Raw genomic sequence first — 10,650 nt, 5'->3', positions numbered from 1 at the left:
AAAGAACTAAATATAAATTCCAGATTTGGAAAAAAAAATTAAAATTGAAAGTTTGCTATACATTAGGAGAGTTTGCACATTAGGAGATTTAAGGTACCAGACTAAAGAATTGTCCAATCTACAGACAGATCGAAACAAGTTATTCAATCTGAAGAACAAAGACAAAATCTTGGTGAAAAATTAACTGAGTCTCACAGATCTGTGAGACCATTTCAAGCATACCTACGCATGTTTAACGATCCCAAGCGAAAGGGGAGAGAGAGGGGTAAGAAAAGTTACTGGAATAAGTAACCATCAAAGCTTTGCCAAATTTGATGAAAACTACTGATCTACACATTAAAAAAAAAAAAAAAAAAAAAAAAACTGAAACCTCAAGTAGGAAAAATAGAAAGAGATTCATAACTAAACCCATTATAGTCAAGTTATTGAGACTCAAAGTCAAAGCGAAAGCTTTGAAATCAGAAAGAGAATAACAGCTCATTACATGCTGGGGGAGGAAGCTGGGGGAAGGGAGCACCATGTTGAACAGCTGACTTTTATGTGAAACAACATGACCGGAGGCAGTGTAGTGGCATAAATAACATATTCAAAATAATCTGTTAATCAATAATAAATACTGAGATAATTTTTTCTTCAAAAAGGAAGGTGAAATAAACTTTTTTCTTTTTCTTTCTTTCTTTTTTTTTTTAAGACGCAGTCTCGCTCTGTCTCCCAGGCCGGAATGTAGTGGCGCCATCTCTGCTCACTGCAAGCTCCGCCTACCAGGTTCACGTCATTCTCCTGCCTCAGCCTCCCGAGTAGCTGGGACTGCAGGCGCCTGCCACCACGCCTGGCTAATTTTTTATATTTTTAATAGAGACAGGATTTCACCGTGTTAGCCAGGATGGTTTCAATGTCCTGACCTCGTGATTTGCCCACCTTGACCTCCCAAAATGCTGGGATTGCAGGCATGAGCCACCATGCCCAGCCAAATAAAGTCATTTTTTATATTCATGAGTAGTATTTGAGTATTTCAATTTCTTTATATTTTCACCAAATATCACTGATGGGTATGAAAAATGATACAATCAATCTGGGAATTATTATGTCTTTAAAAATTAAACATAAACCAATAATTCTACTTCTATACCAATAATTCTACTTCTAGAATTCTACAGATGAGAAACAAAAACATATATTCACCAAAAGATATGTATGCAAATGTTTATAACAGTATTATTTATAATAGCCCCAAACTGGAAATAATCCATGCATCCATCAGCTTGTAATTTCATAAACAAAATATTCTCATATTCCTATAACAGAACACTGTATCAGTCAAAATTAAAAATGAACAAAGTGCATGCCATAATATGGAAGAACTTCAAAAATGTTATGCACAATGGATGAAAACAGACACAAAAGACCACATGTTATATAAATTACTTATATGAAATGTTCAGAAAAAGCAAATTTTTACAGAAAGAAAGTAGATTAATAGTTGCCTTAGAGCAGGGAGTAACTGCAAACAGCGATGATGGAACCTTTTGTGCTTATGGAAATGTTCTAAAACTGGATTGTGGGGATGACTGGAGAATTCAATAAATTTACAAAATAATATATATATTTTATGAATTTATAAAAATAAATTATACACTTAAAATGGATGAATTTGTGGTAAATAAATTTTAATAAAATTAATAATTTTATTTAACTTTAAATAAAAATTGTGGTAAATAAATTTTAATAAAATAATTTTATTCAATTTTAAATAAAAATTAATATAGAATAATATAAATAATTATTAATATAGAAAGGAAGTTATATTAACCTTTCAAAAATAAACTAATATTACTATGGTACAAAACTACACTATTGGGGAATACATTCATTTAACATGGACAGTCATGACTGGTTTTTGGCAATGACCCCCTTGGCAAATCTCATGTGACCAAATGTTTCTCATATCACTATAGCAGATAGCTTGGGAACAGAAATATTTCAAATGCCCTAATGAAATCTCAAAGAAAGATATATTCTGCAATTCAACTACCTGGACAATTGTAGATAAGCTATTATTAAATATTCTTACATTTTGAATAAACCTAAATGGTCACTACTAGAAATTTACCTAAAACTATATATGTGTACGTTATTTTCAACTCAACAATTTACAGAAAAATAAGATAACTTTATTTGTACATTCATAATAATTTATATCAAAAAGTAATAGATTATTCAATGAGTCAAAAATTGAAACTAATTAAAAGGAGTGTGTGATTTCATATCCATTCACACAATTTATAAATGGGGACAAAACAGGAAATTACTGTTTTTCTAACATAGCAGTCTTGAAACAGAATAATAAGAGCAAGGGTACATTTTTTTTTTACTTTAAATGATAGAATTTTGGAGTAGATTTTTCTGTACCAGCAATTGCCAAATTAGTCAGTGCCTCCATATCATTGGAACAGAACAAAGGGAAAAATAGTAACTTAGAGTATACTCTCATTCAAAAATAAGTCTTGTTCAATCAGGGCTGCATCTGTATACAAACAGAGAAAATTCAAATAAAAGAATTTAAAATGTGGTTTCCTTTCTAGAATGGCTTCTGGCATCGTTTGAATTGCTGAATGAAGAATTATAGCTTGTAAGTTTCCCAGTATATGTAGAATTGGCTTTTTGGTGCACATTTAAATTTTCAAGCTTTCAAATCGGGGCTCATAAATAAGATAACTATGGTTAAAATAGGAAACATAATGTAGTCCTTATTTTCCTCATTCTTTCTTTTGCTGTAAACTCAGGAAATTGTAAGCAAAAGATTCTCAGGGTTACGGTTTTCTCTAAAGCAAAAATGGTAGAGCTGATAGAACTAGGGTGTTCTTCAAATCATCTTAGATACATGGCATCTCAGGAGCCTCTGCTTGCTTCTCAAAGGAAGTGGGAACAAAACAAACACACAGGATCAGTAACAGAGTGAAATATCTGTGAGAATTCTCTGAGTGACCAAAATAATCCCTAATCAATAATAGCTGTGGTTTAGCACACATACACCTTGTGGTGTGATACTTCTAGTAGAAACACCTAAACAGAAATGTGCTTTTCTGATATATGCACTCTTGTTTCAGCTCAGTTGGATGCATAATTAGGCACCACGTCTCCAAACCCCAAATTCTTTGATCTCATTTTCTGGCCAGTCCTACTACTTTCATTTAGAAAACATAAACTTCACTTAAAAATGCTTCATCTTCTGATCACTCATCCACATCTTAAATCAACCTACAACCTTGTCTTCCCATTACAACATAGAAGCTCCTTTCACTCTTAAATAATCTCAATTTTTCCACCAGTGTTTTATGTTTTTTCTTCCTATCTTATTAAGAACTAACTACAATTTACACCATTTCCTTTCTTCATTTGGATATTCAGACACTCCTTCTCAGGTAAATATTTATTGATAAGTTAAAAAAAATTTCCATTAAAACAAAGGCCAGAATCTGTCTCACTCAACTCTTCAAATACCTCTATATAAAGTCTCAAACTCTCTCCTTTCCACCACACTCTACTTCGAACATTTTTGTTTTCCCGTATGTCTCAACCCATTTAATCCTGGACAATGGTCTTATCATTTAACATTCTTTGAAGGAAATAATGTTATTTTTCTAAATCTATTTTTAACTTATCATATTTGATGCTTTAGCAACACTTGACACTATTAATTGCTCCAATTAAAAAACTCTGTCAATTCAGTTGGATTCTCTAACACATCCTTTCTCTATATATTTTCTCTCACATTCTGCTTGTTCTTCCTAGTCTACTCTTTAGGCCCATTATTATTTTTTTTTTTTCACCCTAACAAGCTTTCTTTTTTGAGACAGTTTCAATCTTGTTGCCCAGGCTGGAGCACAGTGGCGCGATCTTGGCTCACTGCAACCTCCGCCTCCCAGGTTCAAGCGATTCTCCTTCCTCAGCCTCCCGAGTAGCTGGGATTACAGGCATTTGCCACCACGCCTGGTTAATTTTTGTACTTTTAATACAGATGAGGTTTCTCCATTTTGGTCAGGCTGGTCATGATCCACCCGCCTTGGACTCCCAAAGTGCTGGGATTACAGGTGTGAGCCATCACACCTGGCATCATGTTTGATCTTCTCCTCACTATTAGTTGCAAGAACTAATAGTTAAACTAACCATAAATCGCCAAACTCCTTAGGAAAACTGAGATCAATAATGAAAGATAACAAACTCAAAATAAGAACTAACCCCTTAGGTTAAATGTTAACAAAGCAAGTAGAAAATTACTAATATTATGTTAATAATGATGTTCAAAACTGAAAGATATTACATAAAAGACATCTATGATACCTAAAAATTTAAGACTGAAACATAAAAATTAAAACACAGTAAGTGGGATTAATGAAAAAACAAAACAAACTATAAAAGCAAGTTAGAGTATGTGGATGAATAAATATTTCCAAAATACAGATCTAAGTTTTAAGGAGTTTTAAAGAATGAGAAAATGTTGAGACATGAAGTTGATCTTGTACTTCTAATATGTATGTGACAGAAATTAAATAATAAGAGAGAAAATGATTGAAGTGGGGAAAATGTAAGGTAGAAAGAGATAAGAGATTAGATGGATAGGTAGATAGAATAAAATTGTTCAGAAATGTAGAATAGTATGAACCTTCCTATTAAAAAGTTCACTTCAGTATTAACTTACATTAGTTTGTGCTATGGTGAAATTTCACAACACACAAAACAACAAGGAGGTCCTAAAATCTTTCAAAAACCAATCAAGCAAACAAATAATTTCTAGCTAACTCAGGTAGTTTTGAAAAGACCATGATGATAGGAAAAACACAGAATGACTTCAAGCTAAATAGCTAGGAGTTGATTTACCAATAGTCAACTGGCATTCCTGCATTTTTTTAAGAAAAGGGAACTCTATAGTGCCCAAGGGACTTCAGTTCTTTCCACTTTATTAGCACTTTCTGTTATTAGCACTTTCTGTTACATATTAAGTAACAACACAGGTCACACTTCATAGCCATATTTCTGGATTAAAATAAAAAATTAAAATTAAAATCACTATGATTTTTTTTCTTGTAGAAAAGGTAAACTAGTTCTTAACAGTTTTTCTTCATCCAAAGAAATGTGATTTTGACTTTTAAAAGGGTAAGTGCTAGCTATTTAAAAATTTTAATGCAACTATTTAAAAGTAAACATGCTTACTCTTTGAGGGGACTCAAAGATTGTTTGGGAAATTTGAATTCAAAGATAAAAAATTCAAAGAAAAACTTTATTTCTTAATATAAGGTCCATCAAGTTCAAGGCACTTTTGTAAGCAATGATATCAGCCATTCAGTCCATCTTTAAAGAACTCATACTACTGGGGGATTTAACCATGTTAATGTAGTCTTTTTCATGTCATTAACTGAAAAAAAATGAGTGCCCTTACAGGTTTTTTACTATTACAAAGCAAGAAGAAGCCATAAGAAGCCAAATCAAGCTGTAAGGTGGATGCCTAATGATTTACCATTGAAACTTTCTCAAAATTATTTTTGTTTGATAAGAGGAATGAGCAGCAGGATTGTTGTGATGGAGAAGGACTCTCTAGTGAAGCATTTGCAGGTGTTTTTCTGCTAAAACTTTAGCATTCTCAAAATACTCCTCTTCTTAGCAGATGTTACTGTTCTTTGGCCCTCTAGAAAGTCAACAAGCAAAATTCCTTGAGCATCCCAGAAACTGTTGTCATGACCTTTGCTCATGACCAGTCTACTTTTGCTTATGATTGGACCACTTTTACCTCTTTACAGCCATTTTTTTGTTGGTGCTTTGTCTTTAGGATCATATTGGTAAAGCCCATGTTTCATCTTCTGCTAAAATTCTTCAAAGAAATGGAAAACTCTGCTCTTATTTTTAGCTGATCTGGATGCAACAATTTTGGCACTTATCAAGTGAAACATTTGCTCAACTTTAATTTTTTAGTCAGAAAGATGTAAGCCGAACCAATTGAGATGACTATGATGTTGGCTGTTGGTCCTGCTCTTAATCATCATAATATGCTTTTCAAGTAGGGCCAAACGTGATTATTTTTTTCCTTGAAAATCGATGTAGCTGGTCTGCCACTGCAAGGTTCATCTTCAATGTTGTCTCATTCCTTAAAATGAGTTATTCATTTGTAAACTACTATTTTTGGGGGTTGGAGGGGGATGGAGTCTGGGCTGGAGTGCAGTGGTGCGATCTCAGCTCACTGAAAACTCCACCTTCCAGGTTCAAGCGATTCTCCTGCCTCAGGTTCCCGAATAGCTGGGATTACAGGCGTCCACCACCATGCCCAGCTAATTGTTTGTATTTTTAGTAGAGATAGGGTTTCACTATGTTGGCCAGGCAGGTCTCGATCTCTTGACCTCGTGATCCACCCACCTCAGCCTCCCAAAATGCTGGGATTATAGGCATGAGCCACAGCACCTGGCCATAAACTGCTCATTTCTTTGTGACGTTATCCCCATAACTTCTTGTAGAGCATCAGCAATTATACCATTCTCCTACCCAAGCTTCACCATAAATTTGATGTTTGTTCTTACTTCAATTTTAGCATAATTCAAGTTGCTCTGATAGAGGCTGTTTTCAAACTGATGTCTCGTTCTTCTCAGTGCCTTCAACTGGATCCTTTTTAACAAGCTAGTATACATTTACTTTTGTGCAAAAAGTTGAGATTTATGCACAGTTTTTTTCATAATACATATTTCCATAAACTTTTTGAAAACTCCTGATTTCTGCAAAGGACAGATTATCAATCAATATGAATGATTAAAAATCTAAAGTAGGTGCAATATAATGAACCTTTCATGGCATCGAAAACCAAGGCTGTTATTCACAGAAATACACAAAAATTAAGCCATGAAGAAATTTCAGTAATTATTCAAAGTAAAATTCACAGTAAGACTTTAGAAACACAAGGCCTAAGATTTACTATGAGGAATATATATATTTCTTCTTGTATGTGTCAGGAAAGAGCCAAATGTGAAAATTAATTAACTGAGGAATAAATAATGTAAAAAATACACTTCCTGAAAAAATAACCAAATATAATTTCTAATGTATAAAATATGTGTTAGTTAAAAAGAAAAATAAGCAGGCATAAAATTAAGAAATCCTAATTCTTGTACTTTTAATTTTATAATTTTAATTTTTATTTTAGATATAGGAGTTATATGTTCAGGGTTGTAACACGAGTATATTGGATGATGCTGAGGTTCAGGATAATGAATAACCTTGTCACCCAAATAGTGAGCACAGTACTCAATAGGTCATTTTTTCAACCCTTGCACTCACCTCCACTAGTAGTTTCCAGTGTCTATTACTCTCATCTTTATGTCCATAAATAATAAATGTTTAGTTTCTCAAGCAAGTGTGACAATAGCGATGAAACATTTCTATGAAAATACTGCATTTTAACCTATTCCAAGTAAGTTAGAAAATATTTTTTAAAGACTTCTTATACTCTTTGGACCTTTAATTATACTATGAAACTCTGCTTGATATTGTCCTACCACTCACTGGGACTGTTGATTTTTTTCCGTATTTTATTTTCCCTCAGTGGGCTTTAGATTTTTTTTTTTTTTTTACTATGTCTCCAGATTTACAGACCATTTGTCAGTAATATACTACCATTAAGCTCATGTAATTATTTTTAAATTTCAAATATTACATTAGTATTTTGTACTTACAGATACTGTAGAAATTTCTTTTGTTAAAATAATTGACATTTCTCTTCCCATTATATGCAACATCTGCTTTACATGCCTAATTATATATATAATGGTGGTTTAAATCCTTATTCATAATTATATACATTTTTTGGTCTGTTTGTGTGGCCTACTTGATTTTATTTTCCGATAGGAGGTAACATAGTTGTGGTTTTCCACTTATCTAGCAATTTTATATCAATGTCATATTACAAACATTAGATTATTGAATATCTAGGCTGTTATATTCCTGCAGAGGATGGGAGATTTTGTTCTGGCGGGTTCTAAGCTATATATGTACCAATTTGATCCTCCTGAAACTTGCTGATAACCCATCCAAGGAATAGTCTAGACTAGCCTTTACTCTACATTTATGTTGTCTCTACTCTCAAGAAATAATTTTCCTAGGGTTACTATTATGTTTGACATGACCTGTTTATTCTCATCAAAATCCGAATGGCTCCTAGACCTGTCTGGCAATTTTTCAGCTTATAGATCCCAATGGTCACTTTACGGTGTTTTACCCTAAGGTATATAGCTCAGTTACTCAGTTAAAGACTTGAGGAGACCCTTATATAAACTTCTGGAGCTGTTTCTCTAGACAACTTACTTCTTTCTGGGACTCTGTCCTGCAAAATTCAGCCAACTTGGCCTCCACAAAAGACATTATTTTTTTCTTGGCTCTGTCAGGATTTTGTCCTATGCTTTGGGCAACCCTACATTGTGGTCTGAAAAATGTCTCCAGGTCAAAAACTGGAATAACTATAGAGCTCACTCAGTTATGCACTGGAGACTACTCATAACTTTCTCAAGATTTGATTGTATGCACTACATTTTTTTCAGAAACATGAATTGGAAACATATTCAATCATGATGTGAATATTTGTAACACACACAAAAAATGCAAATGCTAAAGACCAGGGCATCTTTGGTGTTTGTTTGGTTTTTGTTTTAGAGTGTGTTTGTGTGTGTGTATGTAAACCAGTTGTTTCACCAGCAAACCACTGAGCTAATTGTATTTCTTTCTATTATCTCAGGAATCAGTGTTCAGCTCCACCTGATTTCTAGTAAGTTTTTCTTCATATATCTTGTCCAGTTTGCTAATTGCTTATGGCACTAAGGCAAATTTGTCAGCACTTTCTTTATGATAGCTAGGCAAAATTAAAAAAATAAATCAATTCTTATCAGTCTTAAATTAGTCAAGTTCACTAGTCAAAAACCAAATATTAAATATATTCTATATAATATGTATATACTCATCCAAAGGAAAGGGTGCCTGTGTATTCTGCCTTCTTAATTTAAACATCCTATTCACTTTTTTAATGAGCTGACTCTTTTTAACCAGCACTGTTATGTATATAATATCCATATACATATGTACATATGTGCATATATGTACACCTATATCTATATATACTTTTTTCATGATTAAGTTGCTTATTTTAATTTTTTGCACTTCAAAAATGCAATCACTTGAACACTAGATCTTTGCAAACCTATATTGAGGTCATATATTCCATTTGTAAGTACTAAATTAGCTAACCCATATTTTGGCAATTTTTATATTAGTAATTCATTTCTATCATATTGCCATTGTCTCAGCTATTGATGTATTTTCAAATTGTTTATATGTCAACAACTGTATATGGCATATATATGACATATAGATATTGACATTTAAAAAGAATAAAAGATGTATTGATTTCATTGAATTTAAAATAAGTCATTTTGGTATAGGTGATATTTATGTGTAAAGTTTATTCACATTACAATGTTTTAAAATTTGTATTTCTTTATCTGGAATTAACTACAAATTTCTATTGACAATTATCTATTGAGCCATTTGGACTTTTTTGTAAGTTTTTTATTTTTGAAAAGAAAGTTTTTCCTCTTTTATAGACATCTTTGACATTTGGCACAGATATTTATTATGATTGTTGATGGTGATTATCTTAGAAAGTAAAAACATGTAGAAAGGCAAAGGCAAAGTAGAAATGCAGAAAATAAAAAATATTCACTTATAATATCTCCAGGAAAATACAGCAATTATTGGCATTGTGATGTATATATTCCAGTATATTTCTAGAATTCTCAAGTTTTAACATGCACTCTGTTGATCTGAGTAAAAAGTTATAAAATATTTATTCCACAAATGGGCACAGGCTTAAAAGTAATTTTAAAATTACTCTTTTTAATGAGAAATGTTATTTTATTTTTTCTTTAGAAATACTTAGTTTTCCATAGATAAACATCAAATAACTTAGTTTTTTAAAAGACATGAATACAAAAGCGAATTGAAAAATTGTGTGGCTGAACTACATTGTTCCATTGAAATGAGAGAGTAAAAATAGGTATATTGGAACCATCTGCAACATATTAAATTGTAAAGGAAATGAGGAAGAAATTATTACTGTTCAAACTGAAAAATAAATCTTAATTATATTCTTTTCTTATTTTATGTTAACCATCTGGCTTGTAATTATTTTTCCCTTCTAGGAAAGAGCATGATTGTATACTCTTCTGATAATATACACTTCTGAACATATCTTTCATAGAAATGAAAATCTCTCCTTTGACTTTCTTCTGTTAGTGTATAATCAATCATAACCTAGTCACTGTTAATTGATTCAAAAAATCTAAAATAAATTATTCAGCACATTGTTACTTTTTACAAAGAATTATTATTTATGAATATTCCAAATGTTATCATAAAATATCATTTTGCAAAAACTATGTAATTAAGCAAAATCTTAAATTTCATTTTTAAAATCATATAAATTTCCCAGCAGAGAAAAGATGGAGAGATAGAAAAGAAATAGAGAGATAGATAATGGCAATAATAATATGTGGAATCATGATTTTTAAAAAATGAACGGAAGGAAAAAGGAAGATGAAATTAAGATTAAAACAGAAATTTCAG

At 32.0% G+C, this 10,650-nt stretch overlaps 1 long non-coding RNA gene across 1 annotated transcript; it reads right to left on the bottom strand.

The window, feature by feature from the left end:
• Positions 1 to 689: 689 nt before the first annotated feature.
• On the bottom strand, positions 690 to 7,105 carry LOC117082016. The gene is made up of 3 exons (XR_004436421.1): positions 6,309 to 7,105; positions 4,059 to 4,062; positions 690 to 817 (listed from the first exon to the last, which is right to left on the bottom strand). It is a non-coding gene; the product is annotated as an uncharacterized LOC117082016 (long non-coding RNA).
• Between the last annotated feature and the right edge of the window lie 3,545 nt (positions 7,106 to 10,650).

This window comes from Trachypithecus francoisi, unplaced genomic scaffold, assembly GCF_009764315.1.
Source record: "Trachypithecus francoisi isolate TF-2019V2 unplaced genomic scaffold, Tfra_2.0 Lachesis_group9, whole genome shotgun sequence".
Classification (NCBI taxonomy): domain Eukaryota; kingdom Metazoa; phylum Chordata; class Mammalia; order Primates; family Cercopithecidae; genus Trachypithecus; species Trachypithecus francoisi.
Note: the sequence above shows the minus strand (reverse complement) of the source record. Positions and strands in the feature narration are given on the sequence as shown.